A 19,388-nucleotide genomic window follows, 5' to 3' on the forward strand; every position below is an offset into this window, starting at 1 on the left:
GATGTCTGACCTCAACTTGGGTTGTGATCGGAAGGGTCCTGGGATTGAACCCCACCTCCAGCTCTCTGTTCAGTGGGGAGCCTGCTTCTCCCTTCCTCTCTGCCTGCTGCTCCCTCTGCTTGTGCTCTTTCTCTCTCTCCAAATAAATAAATAAAATCTTTAAAAAACTAATAAAATAGAAGGAATCCTTGGGGAAAAGTAAAAAAGCGGTGAGAGTTCAAGACTAATCCCAAAGCTATCAGTTTTCTAAACCATATAAAGCTATAGAGGAAAAGGTGGAGATACTGTTTGACAATCCAAACTACAGGCAAAATGACGAGGGGAGGTGGCCTTGTTTTAACCTTGAGACCCCTGTCAAGGGTGTATAGGGTTTTACAGCCAGGCTGGAAATGGCATGTAGTACTTCTGTTCACATACCATCTGCCAGATGCTAGTCATATGGTCCAAACCTAATTGCAGAGAAGGCTGGGAAATGAAGTCTTCCTATGTGACGAGGAAGAGGAAAATAAAACAGGCTTTGAGAAATGTATAGATTATCTCTGCCCAATTACAATGACTTCTACAATTCTACCCTTAGATTTCCATTTAATATTTAAGGAGGTAATTATTAAAATGAACCAGGTGAACTGTATCCCTTGCACCAATCACTATTTCTAACATATTGTAAGAGAGCACTAAATATTTATAGAATTAATGAATGAATTAACCTCACAAGTTTGGACATGAAAGTTCATTAACCTGTAAATCTAGGACTTGGAATACAAACAGAAATTCTCCTTGAGCTGGCTCTGCACCAACTTCCATTTCTTTCCCCCAGAACTTCTATTAAAAGGTTACTTTAGAGAGCACAAGATGGAGAAATTAATTCTAGAACATAAGACCAAGGGTTTGGTCTTGGCTTTGACATTTTCTAGGTATGTGGTCTTTAGCAAACCTTTCACTTTAATGGATTTCAGATTCCTCATCTACAAATGGTGGGAGGTGGAGCACCTGGGTGGCTCAGTTGGCTAAGCATCTGACTCTTGATTTTGGCTCAGGTCAGGATCTAAGGGTCATGAGATCAAGCCCCACATCAGGCTCCGTACTTAGTGCTTAGCATGGAACCTGCTTAAAGTTCCTCTGACCGCCTCCCTCTGCTCCTCCCCACCCCACTCACTCTCTCTGTCTCTCTCTCTCTAAAAATAAAAATAAACCAATGGTAGGAGGAGATATATGGAGACTATCAGGGGCCGATCCAGTAGTCCTTTCACTTCTTGGATAACAGAACCCAACTGTTAATAGGTGTCAGCTGCCCACCTTCAGAGGATTAATTGTGATTGATTTAAGCCACCAATGGCAATTTGGCTTTGGACACTAATTAGTCTAAAGATAAGCTTGTAATCAGGTTATGGCCAATAAGATTAAGGGGATATCTGCTGGAGGACTTTGGGAAAAGTTTTACTCTTTGATAACAGTGGAAACTTCACAAAAACGATTTTTGGCCCTATCCATTCCTTTGGGCTTGGATGCTGATGGTTAAGATTGTAATACTTGGAGCCACTGCAGCTTCCCTAGCACCTTGAGAGGAGAACTTGAAAACGCACTGAAGATCCAGCACAGAAAGACTAGAAGAGCCAGGGTCCTCAGTGGCATTGCTGAGCCTTTGAAGTAACCCTGGGACGACCTAGTTCCAGTCTGAAAATGTGCAACCCCATTGTTTGAACCACTTTATCTGCATATCCTCTTACTTGCAGCCAAGAACATTCCTAACCAACAAAGCAGATAAGTGTTAGAAGTCTTTCCAGATTCAAAATTGTCAGAGTATTAAATAACATTTCAAAAGGGGAAAAAAAAGTAATTGTCAGGAAATATATGAAATGATAGAAAAGTTTTAAAAGGAGAAGAAACAATTGAAGGTGGGCTAAACTTAGATATATATCAATCAGGTGACAAGCATGGCATAAAATGTGGAAATGCAAATTGAAATGCCCATAGAAACAGAAAACTAGGTCAGGTCCCTGTGGAGGAAGGAAAAGAGCTGGTGCAAGTCTGTAGGATCAGAATTAGACGGTAAATATAACCCGAACAAATGCACAGCTTTATCGAGAAACAAATGACCATGAAGTCTTTTGAGATTACATTCACTCAAAGTAAGTGCTGTCTTTTGATAAGTAGAAGGGTACTAAAAACAAGTGACTTCAAAATGATCTCTTCCCATCGAAATTTTATGTGTCTATTGTTGCTTTTTATAACTACCATCTTTCCAGAAAAGATCGCCTATGATCAGATGATTAGAACAAGTTGAAAGTCAAACCGGAATAAGGAATAAAGGCGTTGCGGACTGTCTGCGGGTCCTACATGAAACAAAGCTATCCACTGCCTGAGTCTGATTTTGCTAGAAAAGCGAGATATCTGATATTTACAAGGTACTCCATAAATATTGGTTGAGTCTGATTTTGCATAATGTATTTTAAGTGAATATTCTCTACTTAGAGAAAAAAGAAATCAGTAAATTCTCTTCTGGGGTTTTCCAGAAGAGACATAAAGATGTGAGATCCACTTTGAACAATAGATGACATTTACAATCCTGTGTTTGGGTGATGTACACAGGAATATAATAAAAATGACCAATATTTTTTGAATACTCACCATGTGCCACATATAGTATATTCGTTTTTTTCTTTTAACCCTTGTAACAACTCTGCAAACTAGGAACCTTTATTAGTTTCATTTTACAAATGAAAAAGCTGAAATTCAGTGGAGTAGCCTTATCAAGGTCACTCAGCCTAGAAAGCAACAGAACCAGGACTCAAGTTCAATTCTATCTGACTCAAAAATCCTGTCATTCACCACTATACTCCACTGCCTCTTCATCAGAGGAGGAGAAAAGGGGAAAATGAACAGGAAGAGAGGGCTCTGGAACTGTAAGGCTAGAAGATGGTGCTTCTCAGGTAGGGAGAATCTTAGAAGTGTAGGCTACGTGCAGGAATTCGAAAGAAAACAAACTCTTCTTTGGAGATTTGAGAGAATTAGGGGATGGAGACAACTTAGCTTGGAGCTGGGATAGAAACAGATAAAACCAAAACAAACAAACAAACAAACAAACAAACAGTCTTCTAAAATAATCAGAAAAAGAACTGGACAAAGAACTGTTGAATTCAGATAACTAGTATGTCTGGATTTCTCTGGTATCACAGGAAATCTCAAAACAAGTTTTTACCTCCCACGCTAGATTCTTCCTAATTCAGCTTTTCTGAGATCTGATGGAACTCTCATTCTGGAAAATCAAAACATTTGCTGAATCCTCCACTTGCCTTGTTAGCAATTTCTTCTTTTAGAAGATCCAGGGAGCAATGATGAGGGACATGTGACGGGGTGGAGAGTGTGCTGATGAGCTCAGATTTTCAGAGGGTACGTACAGGAGGAGGGGATGAGGGACACAATCAAGACTGAATGCACCAAGACGAGCAAAACCCTATAGGAATAATGCCCGGATCTCTAAAGCTTATTTTAAAATGCTACGAATGATAAAAAAAGGATTCTTATAGTTTATACAGAGACTAGGCCTGCTGCTTGGGGCTGAAAACACACTGTTAACAGATTTAAAAATAAAAAGCAACAAATGGAAACAACTGGAAAAATCAAATAATATGTTTGGAAAGAAACTAAGAATGAAAATGTGAGTGGGATCTAGGGGGACCACAAGAGATAGGGCAGAAATCCTGGACTAGCGTCAGAATGGCTATTTGCCATTCAGAAGACAGAAGGAATCTGAGGAGAGAGATTAATTACCAGGACCTAGAGGAGGAGAGGGTCATATAGAGCTTGGAGCCTTGAGAGGAGCAGTAACCTTTAGCAGAGAGATGTGCAAAACCCAAGGCTACCTTACAGGAAGAAAGCGTAGATCCCTGACCTTGCCTCCTTTCTCCCTTCAACCTCCCGAAAGGGTTGCCATTGACTAAATCCAGCTGGGACCCAGAAGGCAAAGGAGACCTTAGTGTAGAACAGTCTGGGAAGATCGTAGGGCAAAGAGAGGAGCCAAAAAGGGTGAGAGAGAATCCAGGAGATTCACAGAAGCTGGCACATGCCCCAAAGACTTGGTATGTCTACAATTACCATGTAAAGTAGGCACCAGATAGTAACTAGCAAAACACCCTTAAAGCACAGAGTCTTCCCAATATATTTCCCAGGCTCTGGCTATTACTTATACCTAAACCAACACTGACAGTGTTACTCTGTTCTGACAGTGTACTGACAGTTTTACTCAATTCTGCAAATATTCCTGTACAAAATGCCTTCTTTCTAGATAGCCGCAATGGAACCATGTCTTTAGGTCTCACTAGGTTTTAGGAAGGTGATTAGAATCACATGGCTGGTTACTTTGAAACCAACAGCAGAGACAGCTGGAATCAAAGAGCCCTGTTCCTGGGATGCCTGGGTGGCTCAGTGGGTTAAAGCCTCTGCCTTTGGCTCAGGTCATGATCCCAGAGTCCTGGGATGGAGCCCCACGTCGGGCTCTCTGCTCAGCAGGAGGCCTGCTTCCTCCTCTCTCTCTGCCACCTCTCTGCCTGCTTGTGTTCTCTGTCAAATAAATAAATAAATCTTTAAGAAAAAAAAAAAAGAGCCATGTTCCCTTCCATTATGCTGCCTTGGTAGTGGGAAGCAGCCAGCCAGGAAGCGACTACATTACCCAGGCTCACTTTCTTCTAAAGGAGGGTCGGGTGACTAATTCTCACCAATGGAGTGAAAGCAAAGATGATTTGTGTCTGTAGAGCCAAGGCCATTAGGGAAAGAGTGTGACCTCGTGCTCTCTTCCCTTTTTATAGTGAACACTGGTGGTCATGTGCCAAGACCGTGGCGTCACGAGATGCAAAGACCCTAATTCCTAAGTTGCCACTTACATGAACACCACTCAGGAGAGTCACCTGACCTGGAATAGCCACATTTTGAAAGTGACAAGTAAACTTTTCCTGTGTTAAGGGTGAGTAGTTCTTTGTTAGAGCTGTGAGCCTATCCTGACAAATGTAAGACCCTTTACTCTGTAGTTATTTCCCATAATCTCACTTTCAAATTCCTTACCCTTGGCTTCAAATTACAGTAGTCAGGATAAAAGACGAGTAGAAAATTGTCCACTAGCTGCCTCACCAAGATTTTGCTGTTTGACCATTCTGTGACAGAAACATTTGCACTGAATATTTTTGTTGTTAGAAGACACCCACATTATTTTCTTTTTTTGAAATTGCAATTTGATGCAGTCTTGGAATCATATAAAGAATATTATATTTGGAGTATCTGAGTCCAAGTTTTACCACTTCCTTATGTGCCTGACCTTGGGCAGGTACCATCAGCCCTCATCTCTGTCAAGCAAGGATATTAATAATGCCTCTCTGTCAGGTTGTTGTGAGGATCAAATAAGATAAGGGCTATGGAAACACTTTGTTCACAGTAAAGCTTTAGACAAAAATCAGTTCTCATCTCTAGGAACAGGAAGTCAACTTGCATTTGCCTTTTAAATGTGTTCTCTGGTCATGGTGTTGTCAAGTTAGCTCCCCCTCCTTTTCTCTCAGATGGTGAGGTTCACTTCCTTCTACTCTGTCTCACTTCTATTAACAAGAAAGTAGTTCTTTTTATTGTTTGGAATTTTTGCAATCTGAGTTTTGCCCAAGAAAGAATGATTTTTAAAAAACTGGGTGCAAAAACAAATTAATAGAAATAATTTCTGTACATTTTAGGGCCAGGGGTTTACAATACAGCTCGTTCTTTGCCCTGGGCTGTAGTTTCTCAGTGAAGTTGTTGGATTTCTATGCATTCCACGTGCACCCCCCAAAGTGTGTGTGTGTGTGTGTGTGTGTGTGTGTATCTCCAGACACCCTATTTATTATTCCAGATAAAACATGCCTTTTGTTGTTTTTAATTTCCCCTGTATTTATAAGTAGAATTTTTAAAATCACTAGGTCTTTTTTAAACCTCAAGACATAAATAGTGGATCTACTTCAATCCTCTTGTTTAATAAATAAGGAAACAGAAGCCCAGAAGACCAGAGATATTTCATGACCCAATTTAAGTACCAACTCCTCCAATAAGCTTTTCCAGTTTTCTCTTCCCTCTCTCAAGCTGAGTGAGGTACCCTTTCTCCATCATAGAACGTGTTGGTGAGAGACAGAACCAGGTTCTGAATGCTTCATAGGAAGGCACCAAGTCTTCTCTGCCCTCCCAAGAACTTCTGACCTCCATGTAAATCTCCAGCTATCTTCCGCCTCTGCGCCTTTGGCCAAAACTGGGTCACATGATCTAGTTGCAGGGGAGGCTGGAAAAGCGAATTTTTAACTGAACACATTACCTCCTCCACAAATTGGGGTTCTATGAGCAGAGAAGAAGGGGAGATGGATATCAGTTAACTGTCTAAGTTCATCCTGGTAGTAGAATGGTGCTAGGACTCAGGTATGCTGATTTTCAGCCCAAAGCTCCTTCCACTACCTAGTACAACCTCAATACCATAAATCCAGTCATATGAGTATTTGGTTCCGCATTCTTTTTATAAAGAATCGTGATTTTCTCCCTGCAATATCTGAATTCCTCTAAAAGATGTATAACCAATCTTATTACTGGAAATTTTCTCTCCGATTCCTCTGTAGTATTTATCCAAATACTTTAGTAATAGGAATGTGACATTGATGGAAATCTAATAAATGTGAGATCTTGGTGGAGTTTGTGGGGTTTTCCCAGTTTTTGACTTCGCTTATTTCCAGACTCAAATGTATTATGACAGGTAATTCTATCTCACCCAACACTACAGAGTTATTAATAACTTGCCCTGCTGAATAAATCAGAGACCCCGAAAAAATGTGGAGTAAGCACTTGTTATGCACATATGGGATTTACCAAGTTTCTGCATTTGAAGGTCTAATATTAGGATTCACATGTCGTGCAAGGTTTTGCAGAGAAAAAGACATTTCACGTCTTCTCGACTTTGAAAATAGGCTATACTTTGCATGCAAACAAGTCTATGAGAGTATAGCGATTTTGAATAAATCACCAAGAAACAAGGTTTCAATAAACTCTAAGAAACACATTTTCAAGATAATTTTTAAGGCAGAAAATTAAATTAGGTGCAAGGATTTACATGACCTAGGGGATCAGGAGTTAGGCTGCACTTTGGGTTGGGCTGTGCTCGTAATTAGCGGTTTGACCTTATGGAACATTTAGGGTCTTTGGTTCTGTCATCTGTAAGAGGAGAAGGTTGATGATCTTCAAGGCGCCTGTGCATGTCTAAATTCTCTGATTCCATTTCTTCTTATGCACTGAGATCAAGAGATCCAATTTAGGGAGTTACATGATGGCCAAATCCTGAAAAGGGCACAGTAACCTTTTGCCAGCATTACCCTTGGATTTAAGGCTGATAAATTTTTAGAATTTATCATAGAATTGTTACTATTTTGGCATGCTTCCTTTTGTTGGCAATTTACAGACTTGTAATCATCAGAAACATGCTGTTTTGAATTCTACTCTTTTCATGCAACATTTTATCATAACTATTTGGCAATATCTCCACAGAGTTTTCATAATCACAGTTGTAGTGGGGCGATGTCATTCCATTTGGCCGATATGCCACAAATCTGGGGCCATCCCTGCCCTTCCTCTCATATTCTACATTTGGTTCTTCAGCAAATCCTATCAGCTCTACCTTCAGATTATGTCCAGAATCTGATCCCTTTGCACCATCTCTGTTGTAACCAACTGTCCAGGCCACCATTGTCTGCTGTCAGGATTATTTTCATCGTCTTCCATCTGACATGTCTGGTTCTACTACAGCTTGTATTTCACACAACTGCACTGGAGAGGTCCTTTCAAACTGTTGTCTTATCTTGTCCTTCTCCTCAAAACCCTCCAGGGACTTCTCATCTTATGCAGATCCAAATCTTCCCACGACCTTAAGATCCTACATGACCCGGTTTCCCTTCTACTTCTCTGACCCCATCTTCAACCATTGTTCCCCTTGCTCACTCTGCTCCCAATATCCAGGACTCCTCATTGCTTTTGCCAGACATGATCCTGTCCCAAAACCTCTGCACTTATTGCAACCCCAACCCAGAATGTCATTCTTCCCACATTCTCATGGCTCCCCCTCTTATTATTTTCAGGTTTCTCTTCAAAAGTCCTTTCATCAGAGAAGTCTTCCCTGTCCACCCTGCTAAAAGAGCAACCACCCTCCAGCACTATATGGGTTTCTTTATTTTGATTTATGACACTTCGCATCACCTGACATATTATTTACTTATTTATGGCCTTTCATCACCACCACTGGAAATGGAAGCCCCGTGAAGGCAGGGACTTTGTTTTCTTCACTGCTGTATCCCCATGCTCAGAACAGTAGGTCAATAAATATTTGTTTAATGAATGGATTAAACTAGTTGATCAAGTAGGACTTCAGCTATAGGTCTGGTGGTGAAACACTCAAGAGAGAATGTTAGGAAGCAAGACAAGATAAGCAAAAGAGATCATATCATGAAGATCCCCATGTGTCATGCCAAAGTTTTCAAAATGTTATCTCTAAGTGGGAGCCATAGAAAGACGTTCATCAGGGAAACAACAAAACCATATTTGTATTAAGAAACTAAACTCTGGGGCACCTGGGTGGCTCAGTGGGTTAAGCCTCTGCCTTTGGCTCAGGTCATGATCTCAGGGTCTTGGGATCAAACCCTGCATCGGGCTTTCTGCTCAGCAGGGAGCCTGCTTCCCTCTCTCTCTCTCTCTCTCTGCCAAATAAATAAATAAAATCTTAAAATAAAAAGAAACTAACCTCTGTCAGTAGTGGGGAGAATGCATTTGAGACAAAGAAAAGAAGTCAGGAAGGGGGCTATTGCAAAATCCATGAGAGAGACCACACAAATGAGAGCCAACATAACAGAAGGGAAAATAGGAGGAGACCAGGTTCAAGGACTAGAAAGGAAATTAGAACAGCAGGATTTTAAGATTGGTTGTGTGGAGGGAAGACAAAGAAAAGGATGATTACCAAGTTTCCAGCTGGGCACCTGGAGCGGGTAGGGGTGCTTTCACCAGAAAAAGGGGCAGAAACAGATCTGAGGGTAAAGAGGCTGAGCTCAATTGTGAACTTAAGTTGGAGTTATCTGTGAGTCTTCCAAGTGGAGATGCCTGGTAAGCCTCTGAACACATAATGTAGGATCTCAAGAGAGAGGTCTGAGCTGCAAATACAGATTTGGCAGCAATGGCAAGTAGTCATTGGAGTGACTGACATTCCTCAGAAAGTGTGCTGGAAGAAGAGGAGAAGTGGAGGGGGCGGGGGTGGGATACAACCCTGGGTCCAGGAGACCATGAAGAAAGAGTTGAAAGAGTTTCTGAGCAGAATAAGTCAATGGTTTTAAGACCACTGGTGGTGTCAAAGCAACAGCAAGTTCAAGAAAGGGAAGGACTGAAGTGTATGCCCGAAATCCAGCCATTGGGAAAGTCAAAAGGGATGTTGAGAGGAGCAATTTCAGGCTTAAAAATCAAATTGCAGTGAAACTACAGAGAAGGGGGAAGAAGCTAAAGGCATGGTTAGGAATTTGGAGAGAAAATTACAGTGTAGTCTTTTTGATTTGTTTTGTTTTGTTTTTTGTATCTCCTATAATTCAGACCTTTTATATGGCTGAAAGAAAACTAATCAGCTGGAGGAAAACCACTTATTTTTTGGTGATGACCTAACTCTGCCAAGTGCATTAGCCTATGACCATGTTTAGCCTTGAAAAACAAAACAAAATAAAGAAGGTAGCTGGCTTAAAAGAAATTATTATCTGCGGTAGAGACAAAAGTTACCTACCCATCATTCTTTCTCATCTTCTTTATCATGAACAGAACTCTGATTTTATTCAGGGTAATAGTGTGTTCAGCTAAGTCTTCTTCTCTTGGACTCCTTTGTAACTAAGGAGATGTACATGCAAAACTTTGGGTGGGGCTTTCAGGAAAGATCCTTAAAGAATACAAACTCAACAGGAGGGAGACTTTTCTTTCTTTTTTCTTTTTCTTTCTTTCTTTCTTTTTTTTTACCTTTGCCTTTCCTTTTCATCTTTTGAAAAGGAGATGTGATGGCTGGACCTACAATAGCCATATTGCGCCCATGGGGCTACTTTGAGAATGGAAGTTATAGGCTAAGGTTGGCATAGCTGAAAATACATTCAGATCCCAAATGCTATCACAGAAATACTATCCTTTCCTTAAAATTTCTCCCCCCAGGCTTCTTGTATGTGAAAGAATAAATCCCTATTTGGTTGTAGTTGGGTCTCTGCTTGCTCTTAGCAGCTGAACACAATTCCTAATTGATGCATCACCTTAAACTCTTCTATTTGTGTCTGGCTTTCTCCAAGAGCCACCATCAATGTACTGCAATATTCCAAGCCCTGAAATAGCAATCTGCTTGAGAAATATACTTACCTGGTTGCTGATGCCTAAAATCCCTGGGATAGAGGCCAGAGTCTTGTTTTCCCACTCAAGATAAGGCTTATGTTGCAAATACCCATGAGAGAGATGTCTCATGAAGTTAAATTTATTCTCTGAGCTTGAACTGGGTTTCAGTCTGGGGTGGGGAAGGAACATGATAGGGATGGACGTCCAGGGAACACGGGGCATCAAAGAGATAGGAGCTCCTGCTGGAGCACTAGAGCCCAGATGACATATTTTACCAGTTTCGTAAATTTACCTTAAAGTGGGCCCAGGAGAGGGACCAGTAGAAAAATAACTAATGTTTACAGAGCGTTCATTCTATACCATACGTTTACTTACACTATCTCACTGAATCCCTACGAGGGATTATGAGATTAGGTGGTCTTGTTTTTAAACCCATCTTACACATGAGGGAACTGGGGCACAGAAATTTTAAATAGAGATCTGACATTTGAACCATGATCCTCCTCATACCAGAGTCTTAGCTCTAACTAATGATAATTTAAGTGATATTAGCATTATTATTTTATATTATTTTATATGCCTTATATTATTATTTTATTATTATTATTTTATATGCCTTAACATTAACAACTTCATGAAGTAGTTACAACTCATATCCCCATTTTATAGATGAGAAACTGAGGTGAGGAGAGGTTAGGGAATTTGTCCCTGGTCGATGTGGCTAGAAAGTGAGAGAACTGAAATTTGAGCTCATGTTTGTCTCACTCTAGAACTGACTGATAGACACTGAGGGGAGAAATTTAATTTTTCTAACCTTTTTCAAGGTCCCTCATTTTTAACCCACTAAAAAGCCAGAAAATATCACTCAATATATCTTAGTCTTCCAATGCTCAATACATTATTAGAAGAAAACACCATATAAATCCACTCATACAAGCCTCAGTGACACCCAAGAGAGTGACACCCATTATTCTCCTTATTTTATGAATTTGGATGCACAGAGATCACGAGACTTGCCCAAATACAATTAAGGGAAAAAAATACATTCTGGTGGATTGCCCTAGGACCCTAGTCCAGGCAGTCTAGCAGCAAGATGAAAGATGGAGCTCTTCTGTGTAATTCTGAGCTTGAAAAGCTCCCAGAGGCCTCAGACTTACAGAGGAAATTTTAAAAATGAAACTTTATTTCCCCTCCTCCTCTCCCCTTTTTGAAAGAAAGGCTTATTTTTCACTGCTGAGGAACTCACTCACAGCAGCACATCGTCTGGGAACAGTGTTCATGTGTTAGGGACTCAGGGGTTGGGGCTAGAGGTGCCTGGAATAGAAAGGGGCCCATGGATCATACTGACATCTGAAAAGGCCCCTGGAAGGAAGGAAGAGACTGAGCTGGGCTGACTGGCTATCAGCTGCCGCTTTGCGAGGCCTCAGGCATGTTCTCTTTCAGCTGACAGGAAAAGTCACTGAGGTGAATAGAGGACACAACAGAAAGCCCGAGCTCAGGCTGGAATTCACTTACAGGTGCATTGAGACAGGCTCCCGAAGCATCTCCTTGTCCTCTCCTCTCCACTGTGACCCTGATGTGGCTGGATGGAGTCTCCAACAATTAAAACTGGAGGGTTCTGGAAGGGAGACAGGTCTCTGGGACATTCCATTGCAGAAAGTGGCTGCAGAGGGTCAGCACTTTTCAGATCCACGATGTTAAATGGCCCAATGAGTGGACTGTTGAAACACATGTTGGTTAATGAGAATTTTTGCATGAATTTAAGCTTGGGGATAATTTTTTAATTAAACCATAACAACAATGAGAGGTTATTTCCCACTTTTCAAATACTTGATTTTTTTTTTTTAATAGTAGTCAATACTGAGATAGGGTAGGGGCATGGAATGATTTTCTCAGACTCACTGAGTGGGCACAAAGATCGGCAAACAGCTTAGTGAGAGGCTTTAAAAGGTTCATATTCCTTGGCCCACTAATTTCACTCAAGAATTAATTCAAAGGAAATAATTAGAAATGCAAACAATGACTGGCATACAGGGATATTGTTATAAATACCTTTTCCGAAATCTGTCCAGAGCATCCATTATGAACATTTACCTTTGTGGGAATTTCTCTTCTCCCATGGTTGAAATGTCATCTTTCCATCCATCCCACCCCCTGGCCACCAATGTCTAGAGGAAGCAGGTCTGGGCACCTGACCCAGCCTGCACCAATAAGAATTCCCACCCCCTTGACCAATCGTGGTTTATTTGTCCAGGGATGGCTAGTTATTTTTCAAGTTGGGTTTCCTTGCACCTGAAGTAGTGCAGATGTTTAGTTATAAGCTTCTGCTGGAGACAGGAAATGTGTTCTAATGTAGGACTGATGAGATAAACTATGGCACACCCATAAATGAAATACACATTCCTTAGTAAATGGAATGTATTATGATTGTTACCATCAGCATTCAAACATGTTGTGTCATATCTTCTATTTAAAAAGGATACCCTCCTTTGACCCACTGTGTCCTCCTCCATCCCACATCCCACCTTTCTCTTTCCTTTTCTGCAAAACTACTAGAAGGGTTTACCTAAATTCACTGTCAGCAGTCTCTCTTCCCGTTCTTTCTGAAATTCTCTCTAATCAGGCTCTGCTCCACCAGAATTGCTCTTGTTGGTCACCAGTGACTTTCCCGTTGGTAAGTCCATTGACCAGTGCTCGTTCCTCATCTTTCTAGACCTTTCTAGACCTTATCAGCAGCATTGATAGAGTTGATGGCTTAGATCTTGAACTTCTTGCTGCACTTAGCTTCTGAGACTTAGCTATTTCTTCTTCTCCTACCTCCCCGTTCACTGTCTCTTAGTCGTCTTTTGTTGGTTCCTCCTCACTCTTCCCACTTCTGGACATTGTAGTGTCCAGAACGCAGTCCTCAAGTCTCTACTCTTTTCTTTTCATACTCCTTTGGGGACCTCATCCTGCCCATGACTTTAAGTGCCTTGTATGCAACCTATATGTACTATGATGACTTGCAAGTTCTAGCTCCAGCTTGAGTTTCTGTCCTGAATTCCAGACTCCGATAGCAAACCGCTTACTCTACTTCTGAACTTAGATATCTAATAGGCATCACAAACTTGTCCAAAATTGATATCGTAATTTCCTCTTTCCTCCAAGATCCATCTCTGAAATTTGCTCCTCCAATCTAAGTAAATGGGCACTGCCATTCACCTTATTGGCCAGGTCCTTCTGTTCATAGGGGTTATTCCTAGGCAGTAGAATCACAAATGATTTTGCTTGTTTGTTTTTCTTTGCACTGTTGAAGGAGCAGCATTGGCCAGAGGAAGAATCAACCATATTAGAGAAGAGAACGGATTCAGAAATAAAGAGTAGATAAGGAATCTGTGAATTTAAGGCAATGGGTACAATATGTTTAAAAAAAAAGGTGGAAAATCAGGTAAAACTGAAAACTGCAGAATGTTTGCATCCTATGACCAAGAAAACGAGGTAGCAGCTGGAGTTTGACCAAATGGAGCAGCGAGTCTGTGTGAGACTGATAATCACAGGACTTAGTTTTACCACATGTACCTGACCAGACCAGAATATCTGGTCTGGGTTCTAGGCTAGGTTAGACTCAGTTCAAAATTCCTTCTCCTCAGCATTACTCCTGAAGCAGCATAAAGAGTATGAATAGGACAAGGATGCAGGACCATGGACTTGGCCCCCATTCTTTCTTATCCCAGAGAGGTGCACCTAGACTTAGCCCACATGGATGAGGAGTACAGAGTCACCAGCTTGACGTTTCCTCCTCCCTCAGCCGGGGCAGATTAGAAACAATGACTATTACCACAGAAGGCCAAAACTCTGCCTCTCATCCTGTCAGGTCATCTAAGCCAATGGCCCTGGTTCCAAGACTTGAAATTCTGCATTGGCGTAATCTTGCATTATCTGCCCTTGTACTTCAAGGCCAGGGGTTTCTTTTTTCTGTCTGCCCAGAGGCTTTCTGTGTGCAAGACTCGCCCTGGAAATCTGTATGAGTCAGGGCTCTCCATAGAAACAGAACCCATAGGATGATTCTACATGTATAGAGATTCCTTTAAAGAGTTGGCTCCCGGGCGCCTGGGTGGCTCAGTGGGTTGAGCCGCTGCCTTCAGCTCAGGTCATGATCTCAGGGTCCTGGGATCGAGTCCCGTATTGGGCTCTCCGCTCAGCGGAGAGCCTGCTTCCCTTCCTCTCTCTCTGCCTGCCTCTCTTGTGATTTCTCTCTGTCAAATAAATAAATCTTAAAAAAAAAAAAAAAAAAAGAGTTGGCTCACATGATTATGGGGACTTAGCAAATCCAAAATCTGATGGAATAGCCCAGCAGGCTGGGAACTGGGAAGCAGCTGCACCTGAGACTGAAGACTATCTGCTGACAGAATTTCCTCTTGCTGGGGACAGGCAGTTTTGTTTTATTAAGGCCTTCAACTGATTGGATGAGGCCCACCTGTGTTATGAAGAGTAATGTGCTTTACTCAAAGTCCACTAATTTAAATACTAATCTGATTCAAAAAACAGTTTCACAGAAACATCCAGAATAATATTTGAGCAAAAATCTGAGAATCATGGCAAATAAAATCAGCCATCACTATAGCTGGACTTCAGTTAAGGGACCCTTACTTCAAGATGAGGTACTTCCATTCAAGCAAAATCAAAGAGCCATATGTGGGGTCCCTTGGGTGACTCAGTCAGTTAAGCACCCCACTCCAGATTTTGGCTCAGGTCATGATCTCAGGGTCATGAGACTGAGGTCCATGTCTGGCTCTGCACTCAGGGGAAGTCTACAGGAGATTCCCTCTCCCTCTCTTTCTGCCCCTTCCCCCACTCCGTCTTAAAAATAAAATATTAAAAAAAAAGAGCCATGTGACCTAACTGGATCCACCATGGGAGGAAGTCAGGGAGAAGGTTTGGGAAAGGCTTGTGTACTGGAAGGAACACATATGAATTATGTGTAAATGGCTTAAACTGAGCCTGTGCAGTTAGAGCTTCTGGGTTCCAAATGACGTTCTCTTTTTTCCTATTAACTTCAGATGGAATCCATGCAGACAGCAAGTCATGTGGTTGCGTATCAATGATGTTTTGCCTGCCCCACCCATTGGTATCACTGCCTGGAAGGAATCTTCCAACAGACTGTCAGGAGCTCATTAACCTATTGAGCTGGGACCACAATTGTAGCTGCCTGGTGGTTAGATGCTGTGTACCCCAGGAAGCCTGAGCATACCTGAATACAATCATGGGAGAACAAGAAAATATGTACTTCTTTATTTTAGAAATTTCCTGTAAAAATATAAAAATAAATTGTATATAATGAAACAAAAATAACAAATATTGAAAATATGCTTGTTGAAGGAAAGTAAGGCCAGCAGAGGGTAGGGGTCAGGAAACGAGAGAGCACAAATTGGGAACCAGGAAACTCACTAGAACACATTTCACCTCTGAGAAGCTCTTTCTCCTGTACCCCACCCAAGTCACTGGTTGGAAATGGTCCCTTTGTTCTTGATTCCCATCATTATTCTAACCTTGAATGCTGGATTCTGATGTCACCTGTTATTAGGTTCTTATGGTCCAATTTTCTGAACTTGAGCTATGAGATTGAATGTGATTAAAATCATAATAAATGTTTATGGGAAGAGTTCTGAGCCTTTTTCCTAACATTTGACTGAGGTTGCCTTTGTCATATTGATTTTTATAAGTTATTTTGCCATTTCTTATTTATAAAATCATAAATTACAAGGCTGGCAGAAATCTCAGGGTTGATTAAGTTCAACTCCCTGAGGGTTAGGAAACTGAAGTCCAGGGAGGAAACTGAGCAAATGACTTGCTCAATACCAGCATCTCCCTAAGATGAACCTAGGCTCCAGCTCACCTGTGTCCCAGCACTCTCCCTAGAATAGCACAGGGAGAAAAGGCACGCTGTATTACAGGCAAGAAGCAGAATCCCTTCCTGCCAACAGAGGCACAGGACTCCTTCCACATATTGCACATTACTCTGGGAATTAATAGCTCAATTTGGTATTAAACGAAATGGCTCACATGGCTGAACTGGCCCAAGTGAAGGATCAGCAAAACGAGGACCTGAGCTTCTCTGTATGATAATTAGGAGCAGTCCCTGAAGGAGTAAGACAAACACACTAAACGCCTTCCTGCAAAGCCAATTTTGGGCAATGGTCCGATTGCTGGATAAATCACACCAGGAAATTGAAATGAGTGGTGAGGATGGTACAGGAAGGGTACATTATAGGGTAGCAAACAGTTCTCTATACCTTAGAGAAATTACTCTATCAGAAGTGGAGAGGCACTGTGCAGTATGTCCAGGGAAATAAGGAGAGACAAGGAAGAAGAAAAGGGCTTATATGAGATACATAAATCAAAAGGATAAATTGATGTTAGAGGTGGTATGGAATTAAAAGGAAATAAGAAACAGATAGCTAAAGAGAGGGCTGAAAGGGGACAGAAAATGGCAGGGGAAACAGAAACCCAAAAGTACACTTACCTCTCAACAGTTCATGAACTTGATGATTTATTCTTTTTTTTTTTAATCAGTGCCAGCTTAGAATGACATGACCACAAAATAAGAATTCCAGCCCTCTCTCTTTTCCAGCATATACACAGAGAATGCAAATCAGCACAGTGCTAAGTGAGGCAGGAATGGGAGATCACATTTATTTATTCTGCATTCCCTGTCAATCTTATTCCAGTTTATTTACTGAGCATCTCATATATACCACACCCTGTACTACAGGACCCTATTGCATAGGTAGGTGTGGTCCCCGCGCTCACTGGGCCAACACTCTAACAGGGGGAAAGGGGACGTACCGTAAAGACACATCAAAGTGATTTAAGAGATTAGTCACCCTATGGCTTGGGTGTCAAGACTTTATTCTGCTACCTATCACAGAAAATCTGAATAATAGCAGCTTAAATGAACAGAAGTGGATTTTTCACACACAACAAGAAATACGAGTAAACAGAGATTTATTTTTTCATACAGAGAAATACAAATATAAGATCCAGGGAAGGTGCAACAGCTCATGGGTGACACCAGAACCCAGACTGAGCCTATATATCTAGACAGAGAGTGTGGTACGATGATGAAGTACAGGGAAGCTAGCAGGAGGCTTGTTATTTACCAGCTCCTGTTAACCTGTAGTATTAAATCTTGGCTCTGAGACTGTGGGAATGTTACTTAACCTCTCTCCAGTTCTCCGGTCTTCTCGTCTATAAAGTGGCCATGAAAGTATTAGACAACTCCCACCACCATAAATATAGTCAACTGATCTTTGACAAAGAACCGAAGGTGATACAATGGAGCAAAATAGCCTTTTCAACAAATAGGGCTGGACCAACTAGACATCCACTTACAAAACAGTGACTCTAGAGACAGACCTTACATTCTTCACTAAAATAAACTCAAAATGGATCACCAGTCTGAGTATAAAATGCAAAACGATAAAGCTCCTGGAAGGTAGCATAGGAGAAAACCTACATGACCTTGGGTTTGTTGATGCCTTTGTAGATACAACACCAAAGACACGATTCATGAAAGAAATAATTGATAAGCCAGACTTCATTAAAATTAAAAACATCTGTTCCACAAAGAATAATATCAAGAGAATGAGAAGACAAACCACAGACTAGAGAAAATACCTGCAAAAGACGCATCTGATAAAGGACTGTTATCCAAAACATACAGAGAACTCAAAACTCAACAGTAAGACCACAAACAACCTGACTAAAAAAACAGGCCAAAGCTTTACCAGATATATCACCATTTTTGATGATATATGAAAAGATGTTCCATGTCCTATGTCATCAGGGAAATGCAAACTAAAACAATAATGAGATGCTTCTAACTCCCATTAGAATAGCCAGAATTAGGGGCACCTGGGTGGCTCAGTGGGTTAAAGCCTCTGCCTTCGACTCAGGTCATGATCCCAGGGTCCTGGAATCAAGTCCCGCATCGGGGTCTCTGCTCAGTGTGGAGCCTGCTCCTCCTTCCCCCGCCTGCCTCTCTGCCTACTTGTGGTCTCTGTCTGTCAAATAAATAAATAAAATATTTAAATTTAAAAAAAAAGAATAGCCAGAATTGCAGTGCCTGGGTGGCTTATTTGGTTAAGGGTCTGCTTCAGCTTAGGCCCTGATCTCAGGGTCTTGGGATCGAGCCCCAAGTCGGGCTCCATGCTCAGCAAGGAGTCTGTTTCTTCCTCTCCCTCTGCCCATCCTCACACAACCCATACTCTCTCAGTTTCTGTCTCAAATAAACAAATATAATCTTTTTTTAAAAAATGAAAAAAAGAATGGCCAGAATCCAGAACACTGACAACACCAAATGCTGATGAAGATGGGGCGCAGTAAGAACTCTCCTTCATGGCTGGTGGCAATGCAGAATGGCACGGACACTTTGGGAGACAGTTTGGAGATTTCTTATGAAAGTAAACGCATCCTTACCATCCGATCCAACAATCAAGCTCCTTGGTATCCGCCCAAAGGAGCTGAAGACTTACATTCACAAAAAACCTGCACACAGAGGTTTTAGAGCCACGTGTTTGTTCATATTTGCCAAAACTTGGAAACATCCAAGATGTCCTTCAGTAAGTGAACGGATGAAAAACCTGCGGGACATTCGAACAAGGGGATATTATTCAGTACTAAAAAGAAATGAACTCTCAAGCCATGCAAAGACATGGAGGGATCTTGAAGGCATATTACTAAAGGAAAGAAACCAATCTGGGGAGGCTACATGCTGCATGTTTCTGACTATATGACATTCTGGAAAAGGAAAAACTATGGAAAAAGTAAAAAGATCAGTGGTTTCCAGGGGCTAGGGGGAGAGATGAATACACAGAGCACAGAGGATTTTTAGGGCAGCGACATTACTCTGTATGACATTATAATAATGGATACATGTCACTAGACCTTTGACTGAATTCATAAAATGTACAACCCCAAGAGTCCCTAAAGTAAACTAGGGATTTGGGTAATTATGATGTGTCCATGTA

The sequence above is a fragment of the Meles meles genome, chromosome 7 (assembly GCF_922984935.1).
Source record: "Meles meles chromosome 7, mMelMel3.1 paternal haplotype, whole genome shotgun sequence".
Classification (NCBI taxonomy): Eukaryota; Metazoa; Chordata; class Mammalia; order Carnivora; family Mustelidae; genus Meles; species Meles meles.